This window comes from Boleophthalmus pectinirostris, unplaced genomic scaffold, assembly GCF_026225935.1.
Source record: "Boleophthalmus pectinirostris isolate CB_2022bp ecotype Guang Dong unplaced genomic scaffold, ASM2622593v1 HiC_scaffold_6, whole genome shotgun sequence".
NCBI classification, from domain to species: domain Eukaryota; kingdom Metazoa; phylum Chordata; class Actinopteri; order Gobiiformes; family Gobiidae; genus Boleophthalmus; species Boleophthalmus pectinirostris.
The window spans coordinates 24,759,102-24,771,950 of NW_026571447.1; the positions used below are offsets into that span (position 1 = coordinate 24,759,102).

Consider the following 12,849-nt stretch of genomic DNA (forward strand, 5'->3'; position numbering starts at 1 on the left):
GTTCAACCACAGCCACAGCTAAAGTGCCACAGAGCAAGTCCCTCAACCATTACTGACCAAGAGGAGCTGGAGAACGCTGCAGCCACCACTCTGATGGGTCTCACGTCACTCAGGGCAATCACTGAGCAGGAGGAGATGAGTGATATTTACAGTCACAATATATGAGCTACAGTCCAAACAATGCAATTAAACAATCACATACATGTAATTCTGAAATACTAACAGTGTGACTAATGGAGCACAACACTGTTCACTCCACAGAGAAAATGACATTATAATTAGCCTCTTTTAAAAAGCTACGCTCAACACTTAATGCTTTGCTTTGTCTCCTGAGAGCTGTCATTAATAAATGTTTGAGTATTTATAAAATGGTCCCAAAATCACAGTCAGCGAGCCAAGCACACGTGTTGTTCACTGGGAATAATTACGGCAATGACAGTGTGATGAAGCAGTAGTAACACCAGCACTGCTCCAGGACACTGGAAGGACACCTTGAAAAATACAATCAGTTTCTTTCTTAATTTTCCCAGTTTTGGATTGTGTGGATAAACATGTTTAATTATTGATATGTGAAGCATGAATGCAGCGGCGCCCAGGGTCTCTGCAGTGTGGACAGAGCGATGCACCAGCGGAGTGCTAAGCCTCCTGCTCTGGTTTGATAAATATAACTTCAAAAGAAGCAGCCAAACAGCTTTAGCTGGCCGACTGCACAATGAGCATAATAACTCTCCACCCCCTGGGAGCTCCAACCTAGTTCATTTACCCTGCAGAGCTGCCATGTCTATACGCGCACATGTGTCTTTGTTTCAGCGCAGGCTCAAAAAGGCTCCCCACCTTTGGCGCTGTACAAAACGGATGTATAGAGCAACCTCGTGGACCTCATTTTTACAGAGGAAATGCACCCCCTCTCCTCTCCCTCTATTTGCCCCTTACATGTAATGCCTGATTGACCACAGCACCCCTTAAAGAGGTCAAAGGGCAGACAAAACAGTCTGGTGTCATGGCAACCTGTGTGCCACCAACTCAAATGTTGAAGGGGGGTTCAAATGAGCTGTCAGTAAAGCTTTAAGAAAGCTGCCTTGTGTTTAGGCCCAAGTGTGTACAACATACAGGCACAAACACACACGTGCACCTGCACTATGAAAGGGTCCACATTAATTTGCACTTCTGCATAATCTAGTCAAATCCCAATGTGCATTGCATTAAAGAGCGGGACCAATCTGAGCCCGAGCAGCGGCGCCTTTGCTGTTCCCATGTAGTGTATTTGTGTGTATTATTGGTGCATGGGAGACACTCCAGTGTAAAAGCTTCTTTGTGACCGCTCGATGCAGTGGCAGAGAGTACAGGGTGGGGGAGGACGAGGGGGGAGGATAAATGGGAAGCAAATGCATTCAGATCAATACTAAGCTGAGAGAGGGTAGGCCGGGTTGAGCAGAGAGAGTGGAAGGTGCTAGTGGAGGGACTGATTAATCATTCCTGTATTGTTATTGACTTTCTGTTAAAGGCACTGAATTATGGGGCTGCATGCTCTTATATATGTGTGTGCGGTACTGTACTCATGGAGAGCACAAAGTCATCAGTTATAAGCTTTCCCCACAGATTCTAACAGCAGTAGGGGTTAGCTACACTTCCCTCATTGTCAGTTAGCTATTAAGTCAGTATGGGAGCACGTTGGGGTGGGACGTTTGCATAGTTTAACTGTAGTGGTTTTAAATATTCAGACTGTGTAAAGAGGGCTCAAAAGCAGCAAGGTTTTTAAATGGGGGAAGCCGAGGAGGTGAACAGGAAATCCCCTGTGAGGAGTTAATGAGGAGCTGACGAATGAGCAGACACAACAGAGGGGGGAGGAGGGGCACCACTGGCCTGACATATGACCCACTGGCTTTGACCTTGTTCATTGTCTGAGGGCAAAGACTCGGCACACCTGAACATGCTTCTGTCACTGTTAGGAATGAGAGATGGGACACAGTAAATGTAATAATTATAACTCACGTTATAAAAACATTGAAACTAAATATTAGGAATGGTCCGATACGTAGAGTTGGACAAAATGTCAATATCCAATTTAGTCTAGCTCCTGTGGCTGATAACCGATAAAACATTTAACATTTTAAAATCCATAGGAAGGCCCACAAATGTATGTTAAGTTGTAATAAAGTTTCCAGATTTACTTCAATTTCACTTCAATTTGTGAAATTATTAACAAAATGTATTTATCTAGGATATAATATAATTTGTTGCATGATTGTGTAAACATGCAGCAATATTTTTGGCCTAATTACTCTTCTATTGCCATTTGTACTCATTAGTGTGTTCAAACGGAGAAGTCTGATGATACACAAAAACTCATGGTCGATGCTGATATTTGGCAAACCCTCTGATATTATACTCATATTGGAATCAATATATGGCCCATCCTTGTTAGATATTTTTAAAATTGAAAGAAATAATCCACTTTTCCAATCCAATCAACACCAGAACGCCTAGAATTAAATAAATAAATCTGGCATAATTAGTTTACAATTATAACAGCCTGACACAGACTTGAGACTTTCCCGAAGGCACTGTGTTTTTGATCTAATTAGGAGCTTTTTTTAAAAACAGAAACTTCTCAGGAGGACGGGGATGGCAGCTCGCTGAATGAAAACCCCATTCAGCGTTACCTTGAACTTGAACAATGAGTCTGGTGTTTGTGCTGGGGGCCACTTCCTGACCTCTCCGTTGCTCTGTGGAAGTAGCCCACCACAGCCGGCGCTTTCATCTTACACATGTGACCCCTGCGACCCTGCGCTGACCAAAGAACAGTTGGCTATGGCAGATTTCACTTCTCAAAAGTCAAGATGGGTGTAATGTAAAAAAAAAAAAAGACTTAACATGCTTCATACACATACGATTTGTAGGATTAATGACAATCTATCCAGAATTTAAATAATTGCAAAATCACAAATTAGCCATAACAATAAAATGACAGTTGAATTTTAAAATAACTACACTTTTAGTATTAAAGCATTGAAGCAGCAGTAAATAAAGTAGTAATGAAGCAAAAAAAATCATTAATGATCAAATAGTTTGACGGTCCTGATAATTCAGGATTAGTAACTTCTCACTCAATTAATAATATCCTAACTTCTAACCCTAACTCCTTAATTAAGTAGTTACTAAGCTTGAATCACTCTTAATAAACTATTTGTTCATTATGAAGTAGGACTTTCTTTATGTAGTGTTCAGGCTAATTGAGATGTAGTTATTGTAAAGTGCTGCCAAAGTGCTTTCTTTTAACAACAAAAATCCTGTCTGATGTGTATAAACCATTTTAATCCTGTAGTTAAGACCTCAAGAAACTGGTTCTGATTTGCATGGGGTTGTTGTGTTAGTTTAGCAGTTCAAATTTCAATCATCAAAGTCTTATGATACGGAACACACACTCAGAACCAAATCCCACCGAACTTAAAATAAATCTGACAATAGAATAAAAATCTCAAAAGAGGAACACAGAGGCACTTTGACACATACATATCAATACTGGTGTCCTAATAATTGCCAAATAAAGGACTTTTGTTTATTTTAGTGCCTTAGATCTCCTCGTCTTTTTAGTATTCTATTTAGTATCTCTAGGATCCTTGACACAAACTATCGATGCTTTATTTGAATGGCTGAATTAGCAAATCGCAAAGATCAAAATTATGTTAACTGTCAAAAAAAATTCTATGACAAAATATGCTTCTACCATACCTAAAATTTTCTGAAATGTAATGCTTAATGTCAGTGCTTCTGAATATGTTTGAAAATGTGGACTAATTTTAAAACATAGCACTCAAATAGGGCTATGCAATTAATCACAGTTTAGAGATTGAGTCATTTCTAATTGTCAATGATCAGCTTGGGCTATTTTATTATTTTTGAGCGAGAGTTAGAGAGAATCCTTTATCAGTAAAAGCATTTTGGTTTGGAGCATAGTTCAGACATTGGGGGAAGTAATTTCTCTATTTTTGCATTAAACAGCAATGTTTAAAAGTCAATTTATTTAGGAAACTCATTTCAGAAAGGTTTTTTTTTGTTTTAATGAGACAAAATCAAATCAAATTGAAAATCATTATCACTCAATATGAACAAAAAACATGTTATTTTTTGTCATAACAACCAATTCACTCTCTAATAAAAAAAAAATGAACGCAGATATATTTTTCTCAAATTGTAGTACTAGTACACAGACTACAAGCTTCATTTCCAATTATTCACAGCCTCCTTCCACTTCTACTTTCACTCACTACACCATGTTTTCACACCTTCAACTTTTCTTTTCATTCCATCTTCTTCGCACGTCACCCACCTCTCCTCCTCTTTCTTGTGCACCCGCTCGGTGTCTGGCACTCGGGAGTTGGCACAGAGGAGGGTGGCAGCGGGTGACGCGGCTAGCTGACACCTCCGATGCCACAGCAAAGCATGTGTATAACAGCCAAGCATAATGGAGCTCCTTGTGAATACTGCCAATATGTTTGCCAGCGGAGAAGTAGTGACACCAGACAACACACGTCTACACTAGGGCTGAACGATTTGGGAAAAATATCTAGTTGCGATTTTTTCTTTGGAATTACATTTGCAATTTATGTTTTGATAATAAGATTATGTTAAAAGTTTACATTTTAAATTGCGTCCAGAAGAATTGACAAAAAAACTGAAATATGAACCGACGAATTAAGAATCATACACAGTATGTAACATTTGATCTATAATACAGGGTTAGCAGCTTTTAAGCAGAATAAGACAGGATATTTTGTTGTTTGTGGAGGAAATTATGGTCCTTCAAAAACTACAGCATTTGTGATTTGCCAATTGCATCTATTCAATTTGCAATTCTGAATCGATTGTGATAAATCTTGCAGCTCTAGTAGCTTAGCACTGTGGGGTTTTATTTGTATTTTTGTAAATTCAGTATCTTAACGCAAATAAATAGTACCAATAAATCTTTACTCCTAATAAACAACAAAAGGTAATTCACTGTCACTTCATACTATAAGAGGAAAATCCATGTTAGTGTCCATCAGATCAATCTAATTGTTGCCATGAAAGAGGGAAAATAATAGTATATATCGTATATAATATCTTCAGTTTGTTCGCAAGCAATTATACCTAAATATGTAACTTTTAATCAAGGATAGGGCTGGGCGATATGAAAAAATAATCAATCACTTTTTTCCCTCAAACTGATTAATCACACTTTTCAATTCATCTTTATTTTGTTTCATTAAAATCAATAAAAAATGACTTTCAATATTAATCAGACTTTTTAAATCAATGTCATTTAAGTCAAATTTCTTCCTTCAAACTCTGAACTCTGCTCCAAACCACATGCTTTTACCGATAGTGGATTGGCTGAATGTGACTGTGCCAAACTTCTACTTCCAGATAAAAAGAGAGGGGTGCATCCGAGGTAAAACCAATGCTCCGTACCCAGTATATTGAACTATGGTAACAGATGTGGTAATCTGAAGATCTTAAAGATGAGTATGATGAATTTGCAGGTAGTTATTGAAATATTTGGTCCTATTGAATATTACGGAAAATCACTGTTTCATATATTCCCTATATTTTACAATGCTCGTGCTTTTGCAAACTTGTGACTATAAATGTGACCGCTAGTGCTGCCATTTTGAATGTTATTTTAAATCCCAGGCTTAATTGTGCACTTAGATTACACAACTGAAAAGTAATACAGACTGCTGTAAATTTTTGTCTTTAATCCACCTATGAGCACATGCATAAAGATGTAATACATTGACAACCAAGTTTCATTCATCAATCTGCTCTATAAACTGTGTGTGAGCGATGCACTGCAGAAGACACCCAGCCTGTATAGAGATATCACTCAGATTTGACTTAAAACCCAGACTCCCGATGCTCCCGGGACGTCTGCAAGACTTTCAAAGAGTCGGGGAGGATCAAACATGAGAGGGGAACACCAGGAGAGCGATGTGCATTCAGAATGAGCCCAGATGATGAAGACGTGCATCAAATGAACGCAGAAAGGAGGAAGAGGAGGGAGAGGAGGAAGAGGAGGAGGAGAGAGAGAGGCTGCTGTTGCTGTGACCTACTAATGCACTACTGAGGAATTCTCACTGCTGACTCCTAACACATTCCTGCAGCCTGCAAATATTAACCCCCACACTGCCTTTATAAGGCGTAAACGAGGCCTCAAATTAAATAAATAAACTATAGATTCATGTACACTATCATGCTGCACAAAGAGAAACAAGAAAGTGAAAAAAATAAAATCCAATGAAGTTAAGAAATTTCCAGTATATATAATCATGAAATCCTCACTCGATCTCACACACCAGTTGATTCATTGGAATAGATTGAATTTAACATAAAAATATTTTAACTACTTTTGAGTCAGAGCATTTTTTGCACATGAACAGATATTTGGGAGATCGGGAAATTAACACTATAATAAAAGAGCAAATACCAGTTGATGTTGTACTAGTGTTTTAACTAAGGAAAAATGGAAGTGCTGTTGAAATGCTGTTGAAGTGTTAAAGACATTTACGTATGCTGTGCTTGAGTCATACACACATTTTCTCTTTAAATAAATCAATATCAAACCAATAGCTTTCTACTGAAATAAAGCATATGGCAGCTACCAAAATAACAAAAGATCTTGATTAATTTAATAAATATAATATAAAATCAGTACATAATGAACAGAATAAAACTGTAACAATTGTAAACAAATGTAAATCAGATCACTTTGTCGCACTGTCATTGAAATAGAGTGTAAGTACTGATTTATGGGATTCAGAAAGCACAAGGCATTCAGTCTAATTATTCCAATGTCATACTCAATTATTCAAAAAAGGGGAACAAAAAGGTGAAAAACAAAACAAAATGGAAGGTGTTTAGGTGAATTTGAGGCAACTCATTTTCATACAAAATCTACTCATTCTATGACTATGGTAAATGTTGGTATATCTAAAAACTAGCATGGGTTTTGCAGAAAAATAAAGATGCCATGTAATGTTGTTGCTCTACAGAGATAAAGTATTTAAAAATCTGAACGAAAACACACCACACCAAATCGATCTACCACTCATGAGTCTCAGGTTTACCGTTAAAACTGGAAAAAGTACATTGTTTTTAATCATTCCATTGAAAATTCTAGTTGGAAACGCAACTGTACATGTAATAAAGCTGTACTGGAACCTGCTTCTCTTGTGATCGCTGCAAATCAAGTGTAACGGCAGTCAGGGATGTAAAGTGGAAAATCGCTGGGTTCAGAGCCAGTGACAGAAACATTATCAGGAGCCCTATGGGTATCCAGATGGACCTCTCTCTCTCCACTCAACCCTGTGTCCTGGAGAGGCAGACAAACACTGATGCAAGTGGAGCAAAGTATCCGCAGGGAATAGCCAGCGAGTTGGACCGTGAGAGCCGCCAGTTTGAAACATCCACGGCGGTCACATGACGCACCCCGCTAACTGCCCTGTGTGGCGCTCCACTGTCTCTTTAACATCAAAACTACATAATTGATTGCCAGGGCATAGTTTTGTAAAAGAAAAATGCATTAATGGGTTTCATCTGCAGTCTGAACTTAAAAAGGTTCAGTAAGTGCGGCATTGAGGTTAACAAAAATATTTGAAATAACTGTGGTATAATATATTTACTCAGGTATTTTGTTTACGCATGAATAGCCAGGTTTCTTTTAGCTATTCACCCATTCAAAATCACAATTCCAAGAACGATGCATAAGCTCTAACCTCTAACCATAGACAAACACATGTACCATATTCTTAGCTGTAAAATGAGTGGTCAAGGGCATGTGTAGTAATGTAAACACAGAAAGTGCACATTTATTTGCGGAGAAGTAAAGTGAAGTTGACATTAACATTTCTGTCAGCTGTCAGATGCTGTGGGCCCAAAGGAGACAGACAGATTTCTAACAGCTGAACACGAACAGCGCAGATAATTGCATCGGCCACTCTTACACTTGGACAAAATATGCTGCTTTTCTGTCCAGTCCACTTAGGCAAGGCAGCACTACTTCATTTTATACCATTCACTCCCACAGTGCTACCTGTTAATAAATCTACCATCTAATATAAGATGATCAGTTAGACTGAAGTTTTTCATTTCAGTTTCATTTAGGAGATGACAAAGATGAAATAAAAACTACTTCATCGCTTCCAACTATTAAACGGCAACAAGGCCTGGAGTTTGCAAGAAACACAACAGCAACACTTTTCAGTAAAACAACAAAACAGAGATCAAGGTTATTCATTGCTTCTCTATTACCAACCAACATAGTAATTTAATGTACACCTTAAATAAACTATTACACAGTCCAGAAAAGCTTTGCAGTGCTACTGTTGGATGCCGCTCCCTATTACAAGCACATATCGTTTTCATAAGACGCCCAGAACGTTATTTCGCAGCACCACGATAAGAGTTTGAAAGTATAACGTATTCAGTGCAGAACAATGGGGCTGAGCTGTAACAGGGAGGTATACAAACAAACTCTGAGGGGAAATTGAGGGTGGGACAGGTCAATTCCAGAGCAGGGAGGCTGACAACCAATAATTCAAGTGTCATCTTATTAATACTTTGGGGGCTGTAGAGAATAGCACAACTCCAGGAAACATGTGATTAGACAAAATAATGGTCCTAAAAAAGTGGGAGGTTTGACCCTGTTCCTTCTGCCCCTTCATTCTTAAAGCAGGGCCCCAAACCAGCCCGGGCTGTTACTTACACTAGGCTTCAATTCTGGCAAGTTCTTTTTGAGCAAACATAGATATTCTGTCAGGCAAGATAAAAGGCATGGACGGATTATAAGGATATGAAGCAGAGAAATACGCTTAACTGTTTGGAAAATAGTAACGAATTGTAGTACAAGTGAAATGTTGGATTGCTATAAAACTATTTGAGAGAAGAGGGCATGTTTGAAAGAAAGTGAGCCTGCTTTTTTACCTTTTCCCGCGTTCGTTTCCCAACTCTTGATTTCGACTCTGGACTTGCAGCTCTGCATCTCTTTCTCTTCACTCTTCTTCTGGTCACAATTCATCGGCTGTTCGGACCATCCAGTGATCTTCGGCAAGAGGCAAATGCTCCCAACTTCAGCTCGCTCACACTGTGGACTTTGCAGAGAACAAGGTCTTACGGACAAAGGGAGAGTGCAATGCGAGCGAGGAAGGGAAAGTGGTGAACAAGTCTGGCTGCTCACTGCTGCTGCTGCTGCTGTTCAGTTCGTGGCTGGGATCTTGCATGTGCAGAAGACTGAGCAGAACCGGTTTTGCGGAGAGCTGCCGAGAGGAAAACACACAAAAGTGCAGAGAAGGCATCACTCACCGTTTGTGTATATTTATCGCTGTGTGTGCATGTGAGCGGGGCAGGAATGAAGGGAGAGCGGAGGGGAGGGACGAGATTGAAATAAAGGAAGGTGGGAGGGAGCATACGTGGAGCCAGAGGAAACGGGGAGGAGACATTTTTTTCTGCTTTTTCCTGTTCACATTTTTTAAATTTCCCTGTTTTTTTCCCTACTGTGAAATGATCCTCATCTATACTGTCTGCACCACTCCACCGGTGGGTCATTATACAGCCAATTCCACAACGGCTTTCCTCCTCCTTCTGCGTTGGCCTTTGTTTGAGCCAGCTGTGTCTTTAAGGCCGTGCACTTGAACTGCCAGTGCTTTTCTTTCTCGCTGTACTTCCCCTCCGCTGGCCCCCTGCACACAGGAAAGACATGCAGCTTGCAGGAGAGAGAGACAGAGCCAGCGAAGAGGACAGAGGGGCAAAAAGGGGCAGTGAGAAATGTAGATGGGGGAGGGGTAAAGGTTTCTAAGTGCTAGTTCAAGGCTGCACAGTACAGACTCAATTTAATGGGAAAATATCACTTAAACACATCAAACACACATTTTCATAGAGAGCAATATATATATATATATATATATATATATATATATATATATATATATATATATATATATATATATATATATATATATATAATGTTTCTCATTATTCAAAGGGAAATCAATAATAAGGGAATGGCTCCTTTTGAAATATTGATTTGCTGTACAAAGTATGCCCATGTGTTCATAACATCATGAAAGCACTATCCTGAGAGTGCAAGGTTAAGGTCGGACCATTAAGCCGAGCCGCTGCATTTCTCCACATGGTTGTCATGGCAACGGCTGACACACAGGTGAAATGTTTCATAATAAGACGACTCATTTGTGGTGTGGGTCAACAAACGGACCGTACCTCCAGATGGGGTTATATATTTATGTCCACTCACCTTAAACTAGATGCCGCAAAGGGAAACAAAGGCCAGTCCGGAGCTCAGGAAGGATTTGATAGGAGGCCGAGGCAGGCCAGGCAAGTCACTGTACAGACATGCATATAAAGTATTAGTGAGCTACAAATAGAGCAAGACTGAATAGCTATAAGAAATACCCATTTTCAATTCATTTTCATTCAAGTTGTTTAGTGGAAGTTAGATTTGCACAGTTTTAGATTGAATCAAGTTAGAAAATAGAAATAAAAAGAGCTACAATAGATAAATAGTGCAATGAAACTTTAACACTTTAACAATTAGTTGGTGTCAATAATGAATCACAGAAGTGACATATTTTTCAGTATATGTAGTTCAAATATTATTGTACTACCACAAAAAAAGAAAAAGTTTCCCACAAAATGTACACACAACATAAGTGAGTCTTAAAATTATTGTTAAATGATAAGTCGGTATAGTAATTATTAAAACAGGCCTAAGTAAAACATGATGGGATAACAGAGATAGTAGAATCTAAAACGCCCAGCATGAATGGTAAAGTAAAGGTTGTTTGTGAGCACTTGGTTTAGCCATGTAAATAACTTGCCACTGTCCAAGGTGTGTTTACATCAGGACCACAGGTGCCATGAGAGGCTTCAGCACTCTGCAACATTTAACTGGATAAAGTTTAAGAAAATTACATAAATCACAAAGTTTGACTTTTGTTCAAATGTTGCTCAAGTATTGGGTTTTTGTTAACATAACATTTACTCAACAACTGTTTATTCATATATTACTAATGCTACTCTTAATCTAGCAGCGCTTTTTAAAGTTTACTCAGGCTGAAGAGCAGCTATAATGTATGCCGTGTTTAGACTGCACCCATGTGAACTGAGACGCGCCTCTGATATATAGGCAATTAAAAAGTCACTAGGCAATTTAAACCTGGTGAGTGATGGCCTTATTGTTGATTTCATCTCGTCTATAGATCAGCCAGATGTTAGGGTGGATGCAAGGTGCACTAAATACAGCACAACAGCTTTGTGAAACACATTTGGAAAATGATTAGACTGATAAAGAAATATTCTGTTGAGAAACATTACAAAGAAATAAAGCGTATGTATAACACTTTAAACCCTAATATAAATTATACAGAACGATTATAGAGGTAGTTTTGGTAATGGTAATTACCATTTCTTGGCAATAAAAGGTAAGAGGGACATGTAATTTTGCGTTTATGATACTCAAACGTGGAGATTTGATAATGAAAGCTATACATATTTTGGAATAGGATCCTTGTATTATATTGGGTAGAAAGAGGGAATCCCCAATGTTTTCTATTATGAGTAGAAAAGTGATTTTTATTTCACTGGAGTCCCTGGAGTTGAGTGAAGCCACAGAAATGAACAAAATAAGGCAAAACCTCATTGGCGTGATATGCCTGGGAGGCACCAAATCGAGAAACTTTTTCCAATCTAAAAGGAGGGCACTGCTCTAATGCATTACAAATACAAATAGGTATTGACCGGAGGAGCAGGAGGAGAGGGGGAGGGGCGGATGATAAAGGTCGTCTCAGATGTGCTCTGCATTCACTTATACCTTTTGTTAAAGAGGCAAATATACTTTCCCTGCTTAACCACAGGAGCAGGGAGGAGGGCAGAGGCACTGGATGCCACGAGTAACGCTTCTCTCTCTTAATGCTGACAAACTATTCCCCAGCCCAAGGACAATCATTACCTGAGGGGAAAGAGGCTGCGTGTGTGTTAGGGGAAGAGATGCTTACACCGGCGCTGATCTTGAAAGGGCCTGGCCAATCGATCGCATTAAGCTCCCTGCGAAAGAGAGAAATCAATATGTTTTTAAAGGCGAAGCAGGCTGCATGCGGTGTATGCGTGTGGCCCTCATTGATACAGCCAGACGTGCGCAGAGACAAGCTGTTCCTGAAAAAGAACCATCACGTTTTGAGGTCAAGCGGTTTCATTTCCAATACTTACCTATGAAATCGCCCCACTCTGGAGGAGAATGGACGTGTGGTGATCGGGTGGCACAGTTTGGCTCCCTGGTTATCACAGCAGACAAGACACCACTGTTTGAAAGGCAAGAATAACACTGCAATGTGGACAATCAATAGTTTTCTGATGAAAAAAGTTGTCTGGAAGTTGTGAAATTTGAAAAGCCATGACAGAAATAATAAAACAACAAAAGATGACTGAAAGACAGTAATATCCGTTTAAAGACACAGTAAAAGCATAGCAGGCATAGCAACAGACAGTAATGGCCTTAAAAATCAAGAAGACTGAGTGGGCATAGGGCAGGGGTGTGCGACACTGCAAAAGATTTATACCACAATGTTCTTTAATGCTAGGTCATAATTTATCACAATTCATGTAAACGTATTACATTTATATTGTCTATGACAGGTAATAATGCTGTCTGTCTCCTCTGTGACTATATTTTGCTAGAAACAAAAAAATGTCGGAAAATAGTCAAAGATATGTGTATTTTTTAGTTAGCTAGTCTAATAAATATTCCAGCAAATATTTTCTATTGGTCATTCAAAGTTTTTACATTTTTTATGTTATTGT

General features: G+C 39.0%; 1 protein-coding gene across 2 annotated transcripts in view; it reads right to left on the minus strand.

Annotated features, from left to right (window-relative positions):
• The window catches only part of spaca6 (sperm acrosome associated 6), a 30,417-nt gene that overhangs the window by 15,598 nt on the left and 1,970 nt on the right, over positions 1-12,849 (minus strand). Inside the window, exons 4-7 of one of the 2 annotated variants that reach the window (XM_055163528.1) lie at positions 12,259-12,350; positions 12,048-12,096; positions 10,289-10,376; positions 8,962-9,293 (exon numbers count right to left, since the gene is read on the minus strand). The gene's annotated coding sequence lies outside the window, so the exon portion shown is untranslated. Of the gene's footprint in view, positions 1-57; positions 124-8,961; positions 9,294-10,288; positions 10,377-12,047; positions 12,097-12,258; positions 12,351-12,849 lie in introns of those variants that run through there. The other variant, XM_055163529.1, reaches the window with a different exon arrangement.